Source organism: Sapajus apella, unplaced genomic scaffold (genome assembly GCF_009761245.1).
Source record: "Sapajus apella isolate SASKATOON/1434 unplaced genomic scaffold, GSC_monkey_1.0 scaffold75, whole genome shotgun sequence".
NCBI classification, from domain to species: domain Eukaryota; kingdom Metazoa; phylum Chordata; class Mammalia; order Primates; family Cebidae; genus Sapajus; species Sapajus apella.
This window is the reverse complement of record NW_022437015.1, coordinates 4,728,704-4,746,547: the sequence shown is the minus strand read 5'-3', so window position 1 is coordinate 4,746,547 and position 17,844 is coordinate 4,728,704. Positions and strand designations below refer to the sequence as shown.

Below are 17,844 nucleotides of genomic sequence, written 5' to 3'. Positions count from 1 at the left end.
TAGACACAGAGTCTCACACCGTTGCCCGGGCTGGAATGCAATGGCATGATCTCGGCTCGCTGCAACCTCCGCCTCCCAGGTTCAAGTAGTCACAGAAACACTTTATAAGCAGAATACTGCAGAAGTTCAAAGAAATAAATTTCTAAGTGCACCCTCCATTGATAAATAATAAAAATGTATATGCAAGTTTGAAAGCCTGGATATTACAGACCCTCCCCTCCCCATCAGGAGGATAAGGGCATGGGTACTGATGATGGCTTTTTGCTGAGCAGTTTTTACTCTGTACTAGTCTCCCTTACTGGATGAACAAACTGCATTCGGAAAACTGTGGAGCAAAGTTAGTGGTATACCCAATGACTCCAAAGGAGAAGTGACTCCCACAGAGAAGAAGCCTATAACCCTGGCTTCATTAGCACCATTTAATCAGGAAAACCAAAAAGGTACCAGGTAGGTTTATACCACCAACCCTATACGCACTAGCATTTGACTCATGTTGGTGAAGACTATAAAACTCTTCATATGTGGTGTATGTTAGTAAACCATCTTGGTGGTTGTGCAAAGTTATCTTTCCTCTTAGGAAAGAATATAATCGGTCTTGCCAATACTTTCTTAAAGCAGTTGACATATTGGGAGAAAATCTATAGTTTTTATAACTGAAATATTTACATGGTATGATTACAAAGTAGTATACTGATGTATTTTTCAGAATACTTAGGCTTTTCATAACATTCTTATTTTTCATATATTTTCTCTTTTCACCCCAAGGTCCAAAGAACAATTTTCAGCATGAAGGAAGCAAACATTCCACAAATATAGTCTAGATCTACATCCCCACCCATACCCAACCTTTCAATTCCTTTCATGTCCTGTTTTAAAGACTTAGGCTGGCCAGGCTCGGTGGCTCATTCCTATAATTTCAGCACTCTGGGAAGCCTAGGTCAGGAGTTCAGGAGTTCAGTTCCCCTGAGGTCGGGAGTTTGAGACTGGCCTGGTCAACATGGTGAGACCCCATCTCTACCCAAAATACAAAAATTAGCCAGGTGTGGTGGTGCATGCCTGTAGTCCCAGCTACTCCTGGGGCTGAGGCAGGAAAATCACTTGAACCCGGGAGGTGGAGGTTGCACTGAGCCAAGATCATGCCACTCACTCCAGCCTAGGAAACAGAGCAAGACTCCATCTTGGGAAAAAAAAAAAAAAAAAGAAAAAGAAAAAAAAAAGGCTTAGGCCAATAAAGGTCAAAATCTGGTAACACTCTCTCTTGTTCAAAGCTTAATCACTGTCAGGGCAGATAAGGATGAAAAACTATGTACTGGAAATGCGTAGGAGATCAGCTTCAGGAAAGGAGTTTTTAAGAAAGGAAACAGTAATTTAAAATTGTCAAGGACAACTGCTTAGCCAAGTATTTTACACAGATAAAAAAGAATGAATTCACAGAAGGCCCATATCATTTCATACCCTTGAGAGTTTTCAACTGGCAGGTTTCAAGTGATTTGTAATCATAAGCAAGCAGAATCCCAAATATTGATGGCTATGGAAAATATACTGAATTGTTAGGAATAAAAGGAATTGTGTGCTAATTCAAATGCACACTTGTTCAACAGAAATCAAGACAAGTAACTATCAGCAACAATATTTATGGAATTTAAATATTTACTATTTCTGTAAATTCATCATAAATTGCAGGAAGTTTCCCTTTCCATAATCCATTCCTCAGTTCTGTGGTTGTGTATTTCCTTAGTTAGAAATCACTAAGATGAACTTTGTCATCTCACAAAACTAACACTACAAAAATAGGTTGAAATCTTTAGAAACCTGGTTCTGGCAGAATTTTAAAGGTGCTTTACTTAAAAGGGAATTATTTCCCCCCCATTTTAGACAGGTAATTTTCACAGAGTAGATATTCCTTTCAGTTAGTTTGATTAAAAGGGGATTCATCTTTTTAATTCTGAAAAAAAATTGTAGGGAGTCAAGCTGTAATCAAATTCTAAATTTTGCTTCAGTATATTCTGTTGTATCTGTGAAATAAACTATTAAAACACCTCTTGACTATCTGTACTTTTTCTTTTGATGAAGGCTATACACACGTACATGTGTGTGCACATACACACAAAAACATAAACCTAAATAAGACATAAGCTGAACTTACTAAGATCCTCTGTCTAAAAACTAATTGTGTCTAATGTTTTATCATTGACGACACCTTCTTTTGAAATCAATATAAATATATATGAAGGAAATTAAATATGGACATATCAGCACAAAAAAGGTAAACAGGCTCTGTCTTAAAAAACAAAGAGAAAGAAGAAAAAAAAGAAAAGGGTAAAGAGATTAAACTAGAAATAACCATACTTTGGCATCACTGAAACAAATTATATCTCGCCAGATATTTTTAAATTAGTTTCCTGAACATGCACACACAACAGTAAATTTGACAAACATGGCTAGATTAATCTGAAAAGCTTCATATCATAATTATGAGTCAGGTTCCTAAAGAGTGGAAAGAGCATGGGCAGTATAAAAAGACAAATGGAGAACCAAAACTGCCAATTTATAATAATAAAGGGAAAAAATTGTGCATGGGAGAAGGAAAGCTGATTTGCCTAGTCACAATCTAGGGTGCAAATGGAACTATAACAGAAAATAACAATAACATATCTTTACATTCATATAGCATATTTGTTTACCAAAAATCTCTTACAAATTATGTCATCTGAGAGTAGATACATTTATTAGATCATTCATTCATTCATTCAATATACATTGAAAAGAATACCTTTGGTATCAAACAGACTTGAATTTGAATCCAAACTCTGTTGCTTAAGAGTTAGTTGTATACCTTCAGCAAATTGTTTGGTCTCTTCTGATGCTCAGTTTCCTCATCTGAAAAATACAGATAACTCTTATTCATGAGACTGTTGAATGGTGTATATGAAATAACATGTAAAATGCCTGGACCTAATTCCATTTTTGCCTTACTAATATGGCTAAGTATATGTATCTTTTAGGCTCTGAACTAGTCTCAGTTGGGAATTAAAAGGTAAATGAATACAACACAGGCTTTAAGTAGTTCAGGGATGCAAGGTATGCTGGTGGCCTAAAGGATGAAGGAAGGGAATTCAGGGAAGGCTTCACAGAAGAGATGCTTTAATTGTGTTTTTTTCACCTTCTCCAATGTAAGAAATCGATGTCAAATGGAGAAAAACAGAAAATATAGATAAGCAAATATAAAAAATAAACAATCGATTGGTTTATCACTGAGAAATAATAAAGGCTAACATGTTGAGGGGTGCGTGTGTGTGTGTGTGTGTGTGTGTGTGTGTGTGTAATTCTAGGAGGGTATAATATGTGTGTATACATATAAACACACATTTTTTTGAGACAGGGTCTCACTCTGTTGCCCAGGCTGGAGTGCAATGGCACAGTAACAGCTCACTGCAGCCTCGGCCTTCTAGGCTCAAGCAATCCTCCCACCTCAGCCTCCTGAGTAGCTGGGACTCCAGGCATGTACCACATGCCCAGCTAATTTTTTATTTTTTGTAGAGATGAGGTTTCCCTATATTGCCCAGGCTGCTTAAACTCCCAGCCTCAAGCAACACTCCTGCCTGCTCCTCCCAAAGTGTTGGGATTATAGGTGTGAGCCACCACACCCAACAACATACAGATTTTTAACAAAAATGATATAATACTCTGTTTTATAGCATGTTTCTTTTCATTTAACACTATATAATAAACGTTTTTTCTATGACAGTAAATATTAATATATATCAATAGCTAATACTTTTGGCAGAGCATGGTGACTCACACCTGTAACCCCAGCACTTTAAGGGGCCAAGGCAGGAGGACTCCTTGAGGCCAGGAGTTCAAGATCAGCCTGAGCAACATAGCAAGACCCCGTCTCTACAAAAAATTTAAAAACTAAAAAATAAATAAAAGACAATAGCTAATATTTTTATTTTTATTTTTATTTTTATTTTTGTTGAGAGAATCTGGCTCTGTTGCCCAGGCTGGAGTGCAGTAGCATGATCTTAGCTCACCACAGCCTCCACCTCCTGGGTTTGCATGATTCTCCTGCCTCAATCTCCCAAGTACCTAGGATTACAGGTGCCCACCACCACACCTGGCTAATTTATATATATATATATATATATATATATATATATATATATATATTTTTTTTTTTAGTAGAGACAAGGTTTGGCCACGTTGGCCAGGCTAGTGTCAAACTCCTGATCTCAAGTGATCCATCCACCTCGGCCTCCCAAAGTGCTGGGATTACAGGCGTGAGCCACTGCGCCCAGCCTAGCTAATAGTTTTAAGTAATCAAACGTTGACAAGAACCTCATGGGATAGATACAATTACTATGCCTGTTTTATAGATGACAAAATTGAGATACAGAGAGGTTAAGGAACTTTCCCAAGGTCACATAGTTAGTAAGTGACAAATTTGAAATTTGATCCCAGTAAGCCTGGTCCAGAGTCTGTGCTTTCAACCACTAATATATATGCCATAATTCTTAAAGGCTGATGAGAAGTCCACTATATGAATGTATCATTTCCACTATTGTTAGGTAAACTGGGTCTTGAAGACTGAGTAGGAGTTTTCCACAGGAATGGAAATAAATTTCAGACAAAGGAGCCATGAATAAAGTTACAGAGTTGTCAAACAGCATGGCATATTTAAGGACTACCGCTGGTATGGCTGAGGCATATAGCATGAATGGTAACAAGGAGGTTGTAAAGGTAAGTGAGGTCAGATCATGAAGGACAAATTTGATAGGGGCAAGCCTGGAGTTAGGAAGACCAGTTAAAATGTTATCACCCAACAATGGAGTATTATTCAGCCATAAAAAGGAATGAAATTCTCATACATACTACAACATGGATAAAACTTTGAGACATTATGCTAAGTAAAATAAGCCAGACACAAAAAGGCAAATATTGTATGATTCTGTTTATTAAAACTACCTAGAAATGCTTACATACTGTTGGTGGGAATGTAAATTAGTTCAGCCACTGTGGAAAGCAGTTCGGAGATTTCTCAAAGAACTTAAAACAGAACTACCGTTTGACCCAGCAATCCCATTACTGAGTATATATACAAATGAAAATAAATTGTACTACCAAAAGGAGACATGCACTTGTATGTCTACTGCAGCACTATTCACAATAGTAAAGACATAGAATCAACCTAGGTGCCCATCAATGGCGGACTGGATAAAGAAAATGTGGTATATACACACCATGGAATACCACGCAGCCATAAAAAATAAAATAAAATCATGTCCTTTGCAGCAACATGGAATAAGCTGGGGGCCATTATCCTGTGCAAACTAACACAGAACAAAAAACCAAATACTACCTGTTCTCACTTATAAATACCACATGTTCTCACTTATAAGTGGTAGCTAAACATTGGGTACTCATAGACATAAAGATGGCAACCATAGATACTAGGGACTACTGGGTGGGGAGGGAGTGGGGCAAGGGCTGAAAAACTATTGTGTCCTCTGCTCAGTACCTAGATGTCAGGATCAGTTGTACTCCAAACCTCAACATCATACAATATACCCAGGTAACAAACCTGGACATGTACCCTCTGAATCAAAAATAAACATCAAAAGTATTTTTCAAAAAGTACCTAGACTAGGTAAATTCATAGAGACAGAAAGCAGAATGAGTTTACTAGGGGGTGAGAGAAGGCAGAATGAGAAGCTATTATTCAATGGGTACAGAGTTTCAGTTTGGGATGATGAAAAAAGTCTGGAAATGCATAGCCGTAATGATTGTACAACATTGATAATGTACTCAATGTCACTGACTTGTACCTTTAAAAATGGTTAAAATGGGGTCGGGCACAATGGCTCATGCCTGCAATCCTAGCACTTTGGGAGGCCAAGGCGGGGAGATCATTTGAGGTCAGGAGTTTGAAACCAGCCTGGCCAACATGGTGAAATCCCGACTCTACAAAAATATAAAAATTAGCCAGGGGTGGCATGTGCCCATAATCCAACCTATTCAGGAGGCTGAGGCAGAAGAATTGCTTGACCCTGGGAGGAAGAGGTTGCAGTGAGCAGAGATCACACCATTGCACTCCATCCTGGGTGACAGAGCGAGACTCTGTCTCAAAAAAAAAAAAAAAATGTTAAAATGGTCAATATTATATTACGTATATTTTACCACAATTTTTTTAACAGGCTCCTGCCCCAAAGGGAAATGATTAGGAACTGAATGGAGACAGAGAGGAGAAGACCAATTTAAGAAATTTTAAGAACTAGACAATAAATTTGGTGATTGAATGTGGAGGGAGGGAAAAATAACTCAGGTTTCTGGGTAGATAGGAATGGCATTATTAGTTTCCTTTTATAGGTAAGGAAACAAAGCCCCCAAAGCACAAAGTAATTTGTCCAAAGTCACAGTTTGTTAATAGCAAAATGAACTGAGATGCCAGAAATCTGATTCAAATTAGTGTTCTTTCCACTACAACATAATACATCCAAAAAGAATATTATATTTGTGTAGCATTCTTTAATTTATGAAGTATTTTTGCATACATTATTCTACTTGATACTGATAACCTGTGAATTAGACGGGGCAGGTATTATCATTTTCTTTGATGGGCACACTTAAATAGAAAAAGAACATTTATGCGACTCCTTGAAATCCTTAGACAAAGATGTAAATTTTATCTGTTGGATTAAAGGGGAGTCTTAAAGTGGGAAGCAAAGAGATTCAAATGATAAACGTGTTGGGACTATCATGGCTGCTGTATGTAGTAGGTATTGAAAGGAATACAGGACTAGAAACACAAGTGGTTTGGGTAGCTTCCAGGGTTGCCACATTGCATAAGTCCATGTCATAATTTTTACAGACAGTGGCTGCTGCCCACTAGATTTGTATAACGCAACAGCCATGGATGAAATAAGGTAGGAGTCTCAAACCTGCAAATCGAGATCTACTGGTAGATCTAGATACCTCACCTCCTATAAAACTCCATGTTGGTTCCCCACAGTGTCTTATCTCTGCTACAATCTCAGCTAAGATTCCCAGTGTGAAAGGAAGAATAGCACAGCCAGCAACTATTTCTCAGGAGCTACACTGTCAGTATCTGCCCTGATCTCATGACTGAGATTAAAAGAAGCTCCTCCTTATAACAAGGTTAAAGATCACCATAACAAAAGATTGGGAGGAGACAAAGGTGGTCTGATATGATCATTTCTACTTTTCTGGTGGAAAAAATGTCTTAAAAGCACCTGAATAAGCAGCTGTACATGATGGCTCATACCTGTGTACTCCCAGCACTTTGGGAAGGCTGAAGCAGGAGAATCACTTGAACCCAGGAGTTCAAAACCAGCCTGGGCAAAGTAAGAACCCCCCTCTACAAAAAAATTTTTTTAATTAGCCAGGCATGGTGGCACATGCCTGTGGTCCTATCTACTTGGGATGCTAAAGTAGGAGGATCGCTTGAGCCCAGGAGGTTGAGGCTGCAGTGAGCTGTAATTGTGCCACTGCACTCTAGCCTGGGCAATAAAGCCAGATCCTGTCTCCAAAAAAAAGTTCCTGAACAATACTGTCAAATGTTCTTAGAGTATTATTATACTTACATTAAATCCAAAGGTAAGAAAAAATACAGGTCATAGCAGGTATTAATTTGGCAGTCCATTTATGCCTTAAGCCATGTTAAGAGAGTACTAATACAGGTTACAAACAATACTTACTTACATAAGCTTCTGACCAAGTTGAATTTAGGTGAAATACAAAACTGGGACACAACTGGTCTAGCCAGATGCTTCAAATATACAAGGTAATCTAAAATTGACCAAATGCTTCAAATAGAACATAAACTAAGCCAACCATTGTTAGCTCTCTTATGTCCAAGTCAAATAGCTGCAGTTAAGTTTATCTTCCTCATATTTAGACAAGGAAAACACACTACTGTTAATGAAACGCAACTAGGGCCAGGTGCGGTGCCTCACGCCTATAATTCCAGCACTTTGGGAGGCGGGTGGATCATGAGGTTGAGCTAGAGGCCAGCCTGACCAACATGGTGAAACCCTGTCTCTACCAAAAATGTAAAAATTAGCCGGGCGTGGTGGCGCACACCTGTAGGAAGCTGAGGCAAAAGAATTGCTTGAACCCAGGAGGCGGAGGTTGCAGTGAGCACTGCAGCCTGGGCGACAGAGCAAGACTCCGTCACAAAAAGAAAAAAGAAAGAAAGAAAGAAAAGAAACACAACTAGAAACAAAAGCTAGGCAAATGTATAGTTTTGCTTTAATACATTTCTGATGACATTCTACCAACCATCACAAAATGCATTTATTTCTCTTTCCTTGCCTAACCTCTTTTTATTTCTTCCAACCTTTCCTTGGACCTCCTGCGCAAATTGCTTAACCGATACAAGTGTTACTGACCTTAGCCACTCAGTGTAAGTATCATTTTATTGCCTATAGAGTTGTGTCACTGAGAAAACTTACCATAAAATTCTAAACATAAACATAAAACTTACTATAAAATTCATTAGAAAAAACAAAAAAGGCCGGGCGCGGTGGCTCACGCCTGTAATCCCAGCACTTTGGGAGGCCGAGGCGGGTGGATCACGAGGTCAAGAGATCGAGGCCATCCTGGTCAACATGGTGAAACCCCGTCTCTACTAAAAATACAAAAAATCAGCTGGGCATGGTGGCACATGCCTGTAATCCCAGCTACTCGGGAGGCTGAGGCAGGAGAATTGCCTGAACCCAGGAGACGGAGGTTGCGGTGAGCTGAGATTGCGCCATTGCACTCCAGCCTGGGTAACAAGAGTGAAACTCCATCTCAAAAAAAAAAGAAAAAGAAAAAAAGAAAAAACAAAAAAAAAAATTTTTAATAATAAAATTCATTAGAGTGGAGATGAGATCAAACCAAGGTAGTATGACCCCAAAACCCCAAACCCTCTCCAAAACAGTATATCCAAAGGACTTTTAGAGAGACTTAAATAGTTCTTCAAAGCATTCAAAAGATGGTCCACATTTATCACTTGCAATGCTCCTCCCCAGCATAAAATCTCTACTACAGTCAGGCAAGTCCCTTCACTGATTGCCATACAGTCCATGATCTTACCATTTATTTCTATGACTTTGTTTAGAACTGGTCCCCTCACCTAGAATGTTTTCTTGCACATATTTAAGTCCTATTACTTCACTATTGCGTAAGCTCCACAAAAGCAGGACCATATCTCTTCTGTTCACTATCATACCACCAGTGAACATGGTAGCTACTCAATAAATCACTGTTGAGGCCAGGCGCAGTGACTCATGCCTGTAATCCCAGTAGTTTGGGAGACCGAGACTGGCGGATCACGAGGTAAGGAGATCAAGATCATCCTGGTCAACATGGTGAAACCTCGTCTCTACTAAAATACAGAAAATTAGCCAGATGTGGTGGTGCATGCCTGCAATCCCAGCTACTTGGGAAGCTGAGACAGGGGAATTGCTTGAACCCAGGAGGCGGAGGTTGCAGTGAGCCGAGACCGTGCCATTGCTCTCCAGTGTGGCGACAGAGCAAGCCTTTGTCTTAAATAAATAAATTACTATTGAGTAAGTAAATGAACTGATTTCCGTCCCACCTCCTTCATGAAAAATCATGTCAAATACTCCTAGCCACTTTCTTTTTAAATTCCAAATACCCTGGAATCAGTTTCATAGTTTAGTAGTACCTAATTTCTCTCTGCTTGGTATTAAACTTCTTTCTCTTGCTAGACGTGGGAGCATACACCTTATGCTTCTTTGTACAGCTCACCATAAACATTGGATATACAATAAGCACAAAATAAAAATTTACTAATCAAAATGCTGACATGCTTTGTAAAAATTGAATTTACACACAACTTTGTAAGAATGCAGCTATTTTCAGAGTAGGTTAGACATACATAAGGCCTTTTCCCTTGCTTACATTGTCTCACAACTTATCCAGTAGAAGTATGGTTCAGCATTTGACAATTAGGGAATGCGGAACATCTCAATGGCCCAGAGCCTGTGGCTAATTACAGAAGCAGATTGTTATGAGTTTTCTTGATAGGAAAATAGGATGAGTGCATCACAGTGATTTGATTTGCCAGCTGTCATAATGAGATTTAAGATGCCATGTTAGCATATGAAGGTATACTGTAGGCTACTGGGCCCTCTCAATCTGAGTTTTCCATTTTCTTTCTTTCTTTCTTTTTGAGACAAGGTCTTGCTCTGTTGCCCAGGCTGGAGCGCAGTGGCACGATCTCAGCTCACCGCAGCCTCAATCTCCCAGACTCAAGCAATCTCCCCACTTTAACCTCCCCAGTAGCTAGGACTACAGGCGCACACCACCACACCCAGCTATTTTTTGTATTTTTTTGTAGAGATGGGGTTTCACTTAGTCGCCCAGCCTGGTCTGAAACTTCTGGGTTCACGCAATCTACCCACCTTAGCCTCCCAAAGTGCTGGGATTATAGGCATGAGCCACCACACTGGCCAATTTTCTATGGTGTAATTTAGAAATTAAATATTACGCCAGGCGTAGTGGCAGGGCCAGAAGCAGTAGCTCAAGCCTGTAATTCTAGCACTTTGGTAAGCCAAAGTGGGCAGATCACTTGAGGCTGGGAGTTGGAGATCAGCCTGGCCAACATGACGAAACCCTGTCTCTACTAAAAATAAATAAATTAGCCAGGTGTGGTGGCACACACCTGTAATCCCAGCTACTCGGGGGGCTGAGGCATGAGAATCACTTGAATCTGGGAGGCGGAGGTTGCAGTGAGCCAAGATTGTGGCATTGCAACTCTACGCTGGGCTACTCTGTCTCCAAAAAAATTTTCTAAAAAGAGAATTTAAATATTGCTTGCAAGTATTGATTGATTACTTTATTGTTCCTGTAGTCTACTAAATTTATAGTATAGCAAAACTATAATTTATAATTTTATTACATAGGATGCTAAAATTACTTTTACAGTAAATAATATATTAAAATAGTAAAGGTAACTACATTTTATTGTATGTTTACTATCTGCCAGACACTGTTCTTACGGCTGTACATGTATTAGATCATTAATAATCCTGCAAGACAGGTACTGTTATTGTCCCCATTTTTACAAATTTGAAGGAACTGAGGCACAGAGGGGTATGAAATCTGCCCAGTGTCATACAAGTAGTAAGCAGAGGGGCTGGGATCCCACCCAGACAGTCCAGCACCTAGACTGAGCCAGACAAGACAGGCTCTTTTTTTTTTCCAGACAAGATAGGATCTCGCTCTGTCACTCTCTTACCCAGGCTGGAGTGCAGTGGCGTGATCTTGGCTCACTGCAGCCTCAACCTCCCAGGCTCAAGGGATCCTCCCATCTCCGCCTCCTGAGTAGCTGGGACTACAGGCACGTGCTACCACACTCAGCTAATTTTTGTATTTTTTGTAGAGACAAGATATCCCTTTGTTACCCAGGCTGGTCTTGAATGCCTGGACTCAAGCAATCTGCCTGACATGGTCTCCCAAAGTACTGGGATTATAGGCGTGAGTGTCTGGGAGGCAGAGGCTACAGTGAGCTGAGATCACACCATGGCACTTCAGCCTGGGTGACAGACCATGATTCCATCTCAAAAATAAATAAATAAACAAAAATAAACATTAGGTGTTTTAGCATATCTTTTTTTTTTTTTTTTTTTTTTTTTTTGAGACATGGTTTTACTCCCCTTTGCCCATGCTGGAGTGCAGTGGTGCAATCTCGGCTCACTACAACCTCCGCCTCCTGGGCTCTAGTAATCCTGCTTAGGTCCCCAGGTAGCTAGGATTACAGATACACACCACCACACCCAGTTAATTTTTGTATTTTTAGTAGACAGGGTTTCACCATGTTGCCCAGGCTTGCCTCAAACTGCCGACTTCAAGTGATCTACCCACCTCGGCCTTCCAAAGTGCTGGGATTACAGGCATGAGCCACAGCACCTGGCCTAGCATATATTTGGCTAATGTAACTAGCTAAAAACAAAATGATGGTTCCTTACTTTTGAGATTAGCTTAAAATTACCAAGGAAATTATGAGCTACCAATATCTTAATCATTTAATCACAAAATCAATTTGCTCATTCACACATTAAAAGATAAAAGAGTATTTCCCATTTCAAGGCAAACAAGGAACTTAATTTCAATATACCTACTTTGCTCAAATGTCTATGTACTTTTAAAAATATAGCTCCTTTATGTTAGGCAAGAGCACAGGTTCTGAATCCAAGGCTGACTAGATCTAAATCCCAGTTTAACCACATGCTAGGTCTGGGAATAAAATTTGGCCCTATGAAAGAGTATGTGTACTCTTACCAAAATGCAAACAATAAAGTAGCAGAGCTATTTTTCACACCAGATAGAGGAACAGTTCTGGTTACCTTCACTTATTTGCATCCAAAAAAAAAAAAAAACAGTAAAAGAGTCATGGTCCCATGACTTATTACTTGCCCTAATGTTAAGAAAAAGGAATCTAAAAAGAGAAAAAAAAAAAGAAGAAACAGGAATCTGTGGGTTATTTTTGTAATAAACACAGTGGACAAACTCTTAAGCAATTCTAATCATACCTTGGCACTCAAGGTCAAATAATATTCTGTACTAAATAAATTATCCATTTTTCCCATCATCACTCAAATAACTTAAGGCTCTAAAACTATCTGAAGGCTATAAAGATTTCTGTGGCCAAAATTAATCCTATTATGACCTAGGCAGAAACAAATGTGCAAAATAAACACTTTGCTTTAGATGAACAATAGTTGAGGATATATGATACCAATCTGATTACTAATGACATAAGAAATGCACTTACAGTTGTGATTAGAAATTAATAACAAGATATTGTAGCTAAAATCTGAAGTAAAAAGTAATATTTAGAATTAACAGCAAAATAGAAGCAAGCATTTATTGGTCAAAATGAAGCTGGCTTTTCCTTCAGGCCAATGGTGTAAAATCATAAAATTATAAAAAATTATAAAAAAGTGGGCCAGGAATGATGGCTCACTCCTGTAATCCCAGTACTGAGGCTGAGGCTGAGGCAGGCAGATCGCTTAAGCCAGGAATACAAGACCGGCATGGGTAACATGGTGAAACTCATTCTCTACTAAAAATAAAAAAAACTAACACAGCATGGTGGCACATGCCAGCTACTTGGGAGGCTAACGTAGGAAGATAACCTGAGCCCAGGAGGCAGAGGTTGTAGTGAGCTGAGATCATGCCATTGCAGCACTCCAGGCTGGGTAACAGAGCAAGACCCTGTCTCAAAAAAAAAAAAAAAAAAGAAAGAAAGAAAGAAAAGAAACTGGCTGTACGCAAATAATTTAATATTATTGTTTTAATAATACAATCCATTCATTAACAATTAATACATATACTTTAATAACTTACTTTAATAATTAAAATATTAACAATAAATTTATGTCTTAGAGCAAACAATTTTCTCATGATCAAAAAAGTTAGATATCTTCTCTTATTCCTACCACAACAAAGGTGATTACACTTAGAATTCTTTAACAACTAAGCTTTTGTTAGTTCAAGGATCAACTCTTAAGTATCCTCATGACACTGTAGGTCAGCTACAAGTTTATCCTAAATAGTTCTGAGAATTTTCTTTAGTGGGCTTTCCACTTTTAACTTCTTTCTCTCTGTTCTTATATCTCTGTTGACAGTTTCTCAGGTCTTAATAGAAGCTCTTTTAATGCTTTCCTCTCCTGAGTGGCAGGTAGCACACTTCAGGTGAACACTCAAGAAAGCAGAAACCATTTTCTTCACAATTCCAAGCAGTATACAATGAGTGCTCTGCAAACTTTCAAGTGGGAGTAAGGGAGGGAAGTAATTCAGATAGTCTTGCCTCCATATCTGCTTTGATTCAGACATCAACTGCACATGCAAGATCAGCAGCAATTATGATGGTACAAAACAAAATACATTATCTTTTTTTTTTTTTTCCAGGTAAGTACTTTATTTTTTCAGTTAACATAACCAGTCCAGAGTGCAGCATACTAAATCACAAAGTACAAATCCAAGGAAGTGAATATCTTTACTAAGTTACAAAACTTTGACAAATCAATATGGTACTCTTTAATATAATTAAACCATATTTTTTGTTGGGGTCATGTTACCTTACTGGTAATTTTCACTCCAAAAACATTTAAGTACCAAATGAAAACATTGGTCTTTAATGGTGGTTTATAGCAGAGCAAGTTATTTTACACAAAATATGCTTTAAAACTACACAGTTTCTCCAAGTGAGTTCCCTTGTGCAAGCTGTTGAAGTGCATAGCAGAAGGGTAATGGGTGTCTTTAGGAGGCTCTGCTCTGTTCTTGGCTTGGTCCAAAGTCAGATGGAGAAAACACCTTACCTTTTTACAAACAAAATCAATCAAGGGTCTGGGCACAGTGGCTCATACCTGTAATCTCAACACTTTGGGAGGCTGAGGCAGGAGGACTGTTTGAGGCCAGGAGTTTGAGACCAGCCTGGACAACACAGCACAATGCTGTCTCTACAAAAAATTTAAAAATTAGCTGGGAATGGTGGCACACGCCTATAGTCCCAACTACTCAGGAGGCTGAGGTGGAAGAACTGATTGGGCCTGGGAGATCGAGGCTGCAGTGAGCTATGATGGTACCACTGCACTCCAGACTGGGTGACAAAGCAAGCCCCATCTCTTAAAAATAATTAATTAATAAATAAGTAGCTGGGCATGGTGGCATGCACCTGTGTTTCCAGCTACTTGAGAGGCCAGAGGATCATTTGAGCCCAGGAGATTAAGGCTACAGTGAGTTCTGATTGTGCCACTGCACCCTAACCTAGGTCACAGAGTGAGGCCCAGTCTCTAAAAATAAATAAATACAAAGATAAATAATAACAATAACATCTTTTTAAAATAATAATAACGTTAATGGTCAGTCTAAAACAATATCCCTACAATGTAAAATAATCCATTTATTTCAACTGGTAAATTGTAAAAAACGTACTCCTGATTACAGATCTGAAAAACTGGACTTCTACACTAGAGATTAATAGTAAAAATAAGTAAAATTCTTTATTCATCCTTGAGACATAGCTGTATGATTCCAAACGTGGACAGAAAATATGGTACACAAGTACACATAACTGGCTCAAAATGGGGTATTTTACCCTCATTTCCTTCAAAGAAAGAAGTATGTGTGAAAACTGATGTGTACCAATATCTCATACATTTGGGCTCATAAAAATTAGGAAATCACTTCAGTTTGCAAACAGTGCTAGTGCTTCTATGAACTCAGACAAATCTCTCCTTGCAATTTACTTTCCCAACAGGCAAATGAAGATTATTTTCACTCATCAGGATGTCAAAAGTCTTGATTAATAAAGTTTGCCAAGAGCTTTTAAATATATAGATAAAAGCAGTTATAATAAGGAATTTATTTTTTTTAAATGTATTCCCTTTACCGCACTCACAGAAGTGAAGGTTGAAGTGTGTTAGCTGGGGTTATTTTGCACTCTTTTCTCTCTCTTACTTTGTAAGCACATTTTACTGTTTCTGCATGCCTTTTTCAAAGAAAATCAACCTTCCACATTAGAGAATAGAGATGTTAACCCATCCTTTGGAGGAATTCTGTTTAACCTTATCTTGAGGGCAGGAATCAAGATCTGTCTAAGGCTGTGATCAGAAAAGAATAATTCTTATCAAGTTAAGAAGACCAATAAAGAGAAATTAATTTAGAGAAAAAAAGGAAAAGCAGAGATTCCTTGGGGAAAACCTGGAACAGGTTCTCACTTCAGAAAATGTTATTCATTCCCAACAATTTAAAAACCGATTCCAATTTATATTTAAGGCACAACACTCAATCAGAATTAAAGTATAGCAAGTTTTACATTATTTTCTGTTTTAGATTTGAGTTTACATCAGAATTAAGCCTCATACATTAACATTGTTTTTGTCATTTCCATGTATTTTTTCCCCTGTATAAGCTTTTTTATTGGCTGGGTGGCAGTTGGATACGTCTGTGAGCTGACTAGCTTTTTGTATTCTATATTTTTTCTGATTTTAATCAGTGACATCTTGGAAGATGTGACTGTTAGACATAGGGATATCGACACACAGTGTGTTACTGGATGTCGGACAACTTTCCAGACACCCACACGGCTTTGCTCACATTATTTCTTCTATCTGGACTGTCTTGCTCTTCCTCCATTCCTGCAAAACTAAACCCTATCTATTTTTCAAGGCCCAGTTCACATGCTCCCTTCCCTGCACTCTTGTAACACTTCCTGTTTCTAATATATAATGTTAGTGAGATCTTTTAAATGTTTAGGTAATCGTGTATCTTTCTTTCCTATTACACCAAGACCCTCAAGTACAAAAAATCAAACAAAAAAAAAAAAAGCCCTCTCATGTCATGACCTTAGACACAAGAAAATTTTAAATATAATAAGATGCCAGTTCAAAATAACCATTAAATAGGATGCAATAAGCAACCTAGTAATTCAGTCAGTGGGGCCACTAGAAACCATTGTTTTCCTGGCTGAATTCAACAGACTCAATTCAGACTCAATTGTATGTAAACTCTTTTTTTTCTTGTTTGGAGACAGAGTTTTGCTCTTGTAGCCCAATCTGGAGTGCAATGGCTTGATCTCGGCTCACTGCAACCTCCACAGGTTCAAATGATTGTCCTGCCTCAGTCTCCCAAGTAGCTGGGATTACAGGCGCCCACCACCACACCCAGCTAATTTTTGTATTTTTAGTAGAGACAGGGTTTCGCCATGTTGGCCAGGCTGGTCTCAAACTCCTGACCTCAGGTGATCCACCTGCCTTGGCCTGCCAAAGTGTTGGTATTACACGCGTGACCGCACCCAGCCTACTGTATGTAAACTCTTTTGAGGTCAGGAACTCTTATTTCTTGTGCATCACTCCCCTAACTGCACCCCGCAAAATAATAACCTCATTATCATCTAATTCAATGTTCTGCACATATTAAGTCTCAATACAAAGCCATACTGTTGTAGATAAAGAGTCTGTGATTAAAACAAAGATTAGATCCTGGAAAAATGCTGAATTGTGAAACGGTGTTTGTGCTTAATATAATCTCAAAGTCTACAACGAAGAAAGGGTCAAAGATAAGATGCTACAGGGTTGGACAAGAATGGAGAGTAACTTTGCTGGAAAGGGGGCACAATGAACAAAACTAAGTGGAAACAAGAGTGTTCTCTCAGTTTACCTTATGCTCCCCGAGCAAGACAAGAAGCCAAACACCTGTTTTTCAATTATTATTTCATCAATTATGGTCATTTTAGTAACCTTGGCTTCCAAAGCATAAAGAGGGGTCACTAAGCAAAGACCCCAGTCCATGTGATTTCCAATACCGACCACAAACTTTATTGTATCCTCAATTAATTGGGTAGCGTAGGCCATGGATGATCAGGACACTCCCTCCAAGAGGGTACAAGAAAGCGACACAGATCAGGATTTAATATTCCCTCGTCTATCCCCTGTTAGGGGAGGTAAAACATAAGTGTAGTAAATACCTGAATTGTGAAGAAGTGAGACTTTCGAGACTGCCCCAGACTAACATGACCTTCTTCCCACACTCGAACTACAAACTGACAGCACAGAAGACCCCCTCTACGAAAAAGGACGACGGGAAGCCAATGTAGGACTTACCTGGTTTCTCTATCCTATGGTTAAACCTCCGGAGCTACGCAGACCGTGGCAGAGATAAATCCACGTACGCAGGCTCCAACAAAGCTCACAAATTCGGAGAAGTTACAGCAGCCGCGGCTGCGGCGGCAGCAACAACTCCTCCCTCCGCTTCTCTTCCCACCCTCCGCCGCCGCCGCGACCAGCCGCCTTCACCCCTCCCTCCCTCGCC

General features: G+C 39.1%; 1 protein-coding gene across 6 annotated transcripts in view; it reads right to left on the bottom strand.

Moving 5' to 3' along the window:
- Positions 1-17,844, bottom strand: part of ATP7A (ATPase copper transporting alpha) — a 154,963-nt gene extending 137,119 nt beyond the window's left edge. For 3 of the 6 annotated variants that reach the window (XM_032251352.1, XM_032251349.1, XM_032251354.1), the window contains exons 1-2: positions 17,637-17,844; positions 2,774-2,880 (exon numbers count right to left, since the gene is read on the bottom strand). The gene's annotated coding sequence lies outside the window, so the exon portion shown is untranslated. The remainder of the gene's footprint in view (positions 1-2,773; positions 2,881-17,636) is intronic. The other 3 variants (XM_032251350.1, XM_032251351.1, XM_032251353.1) reach the window with 3 other exon arrangements.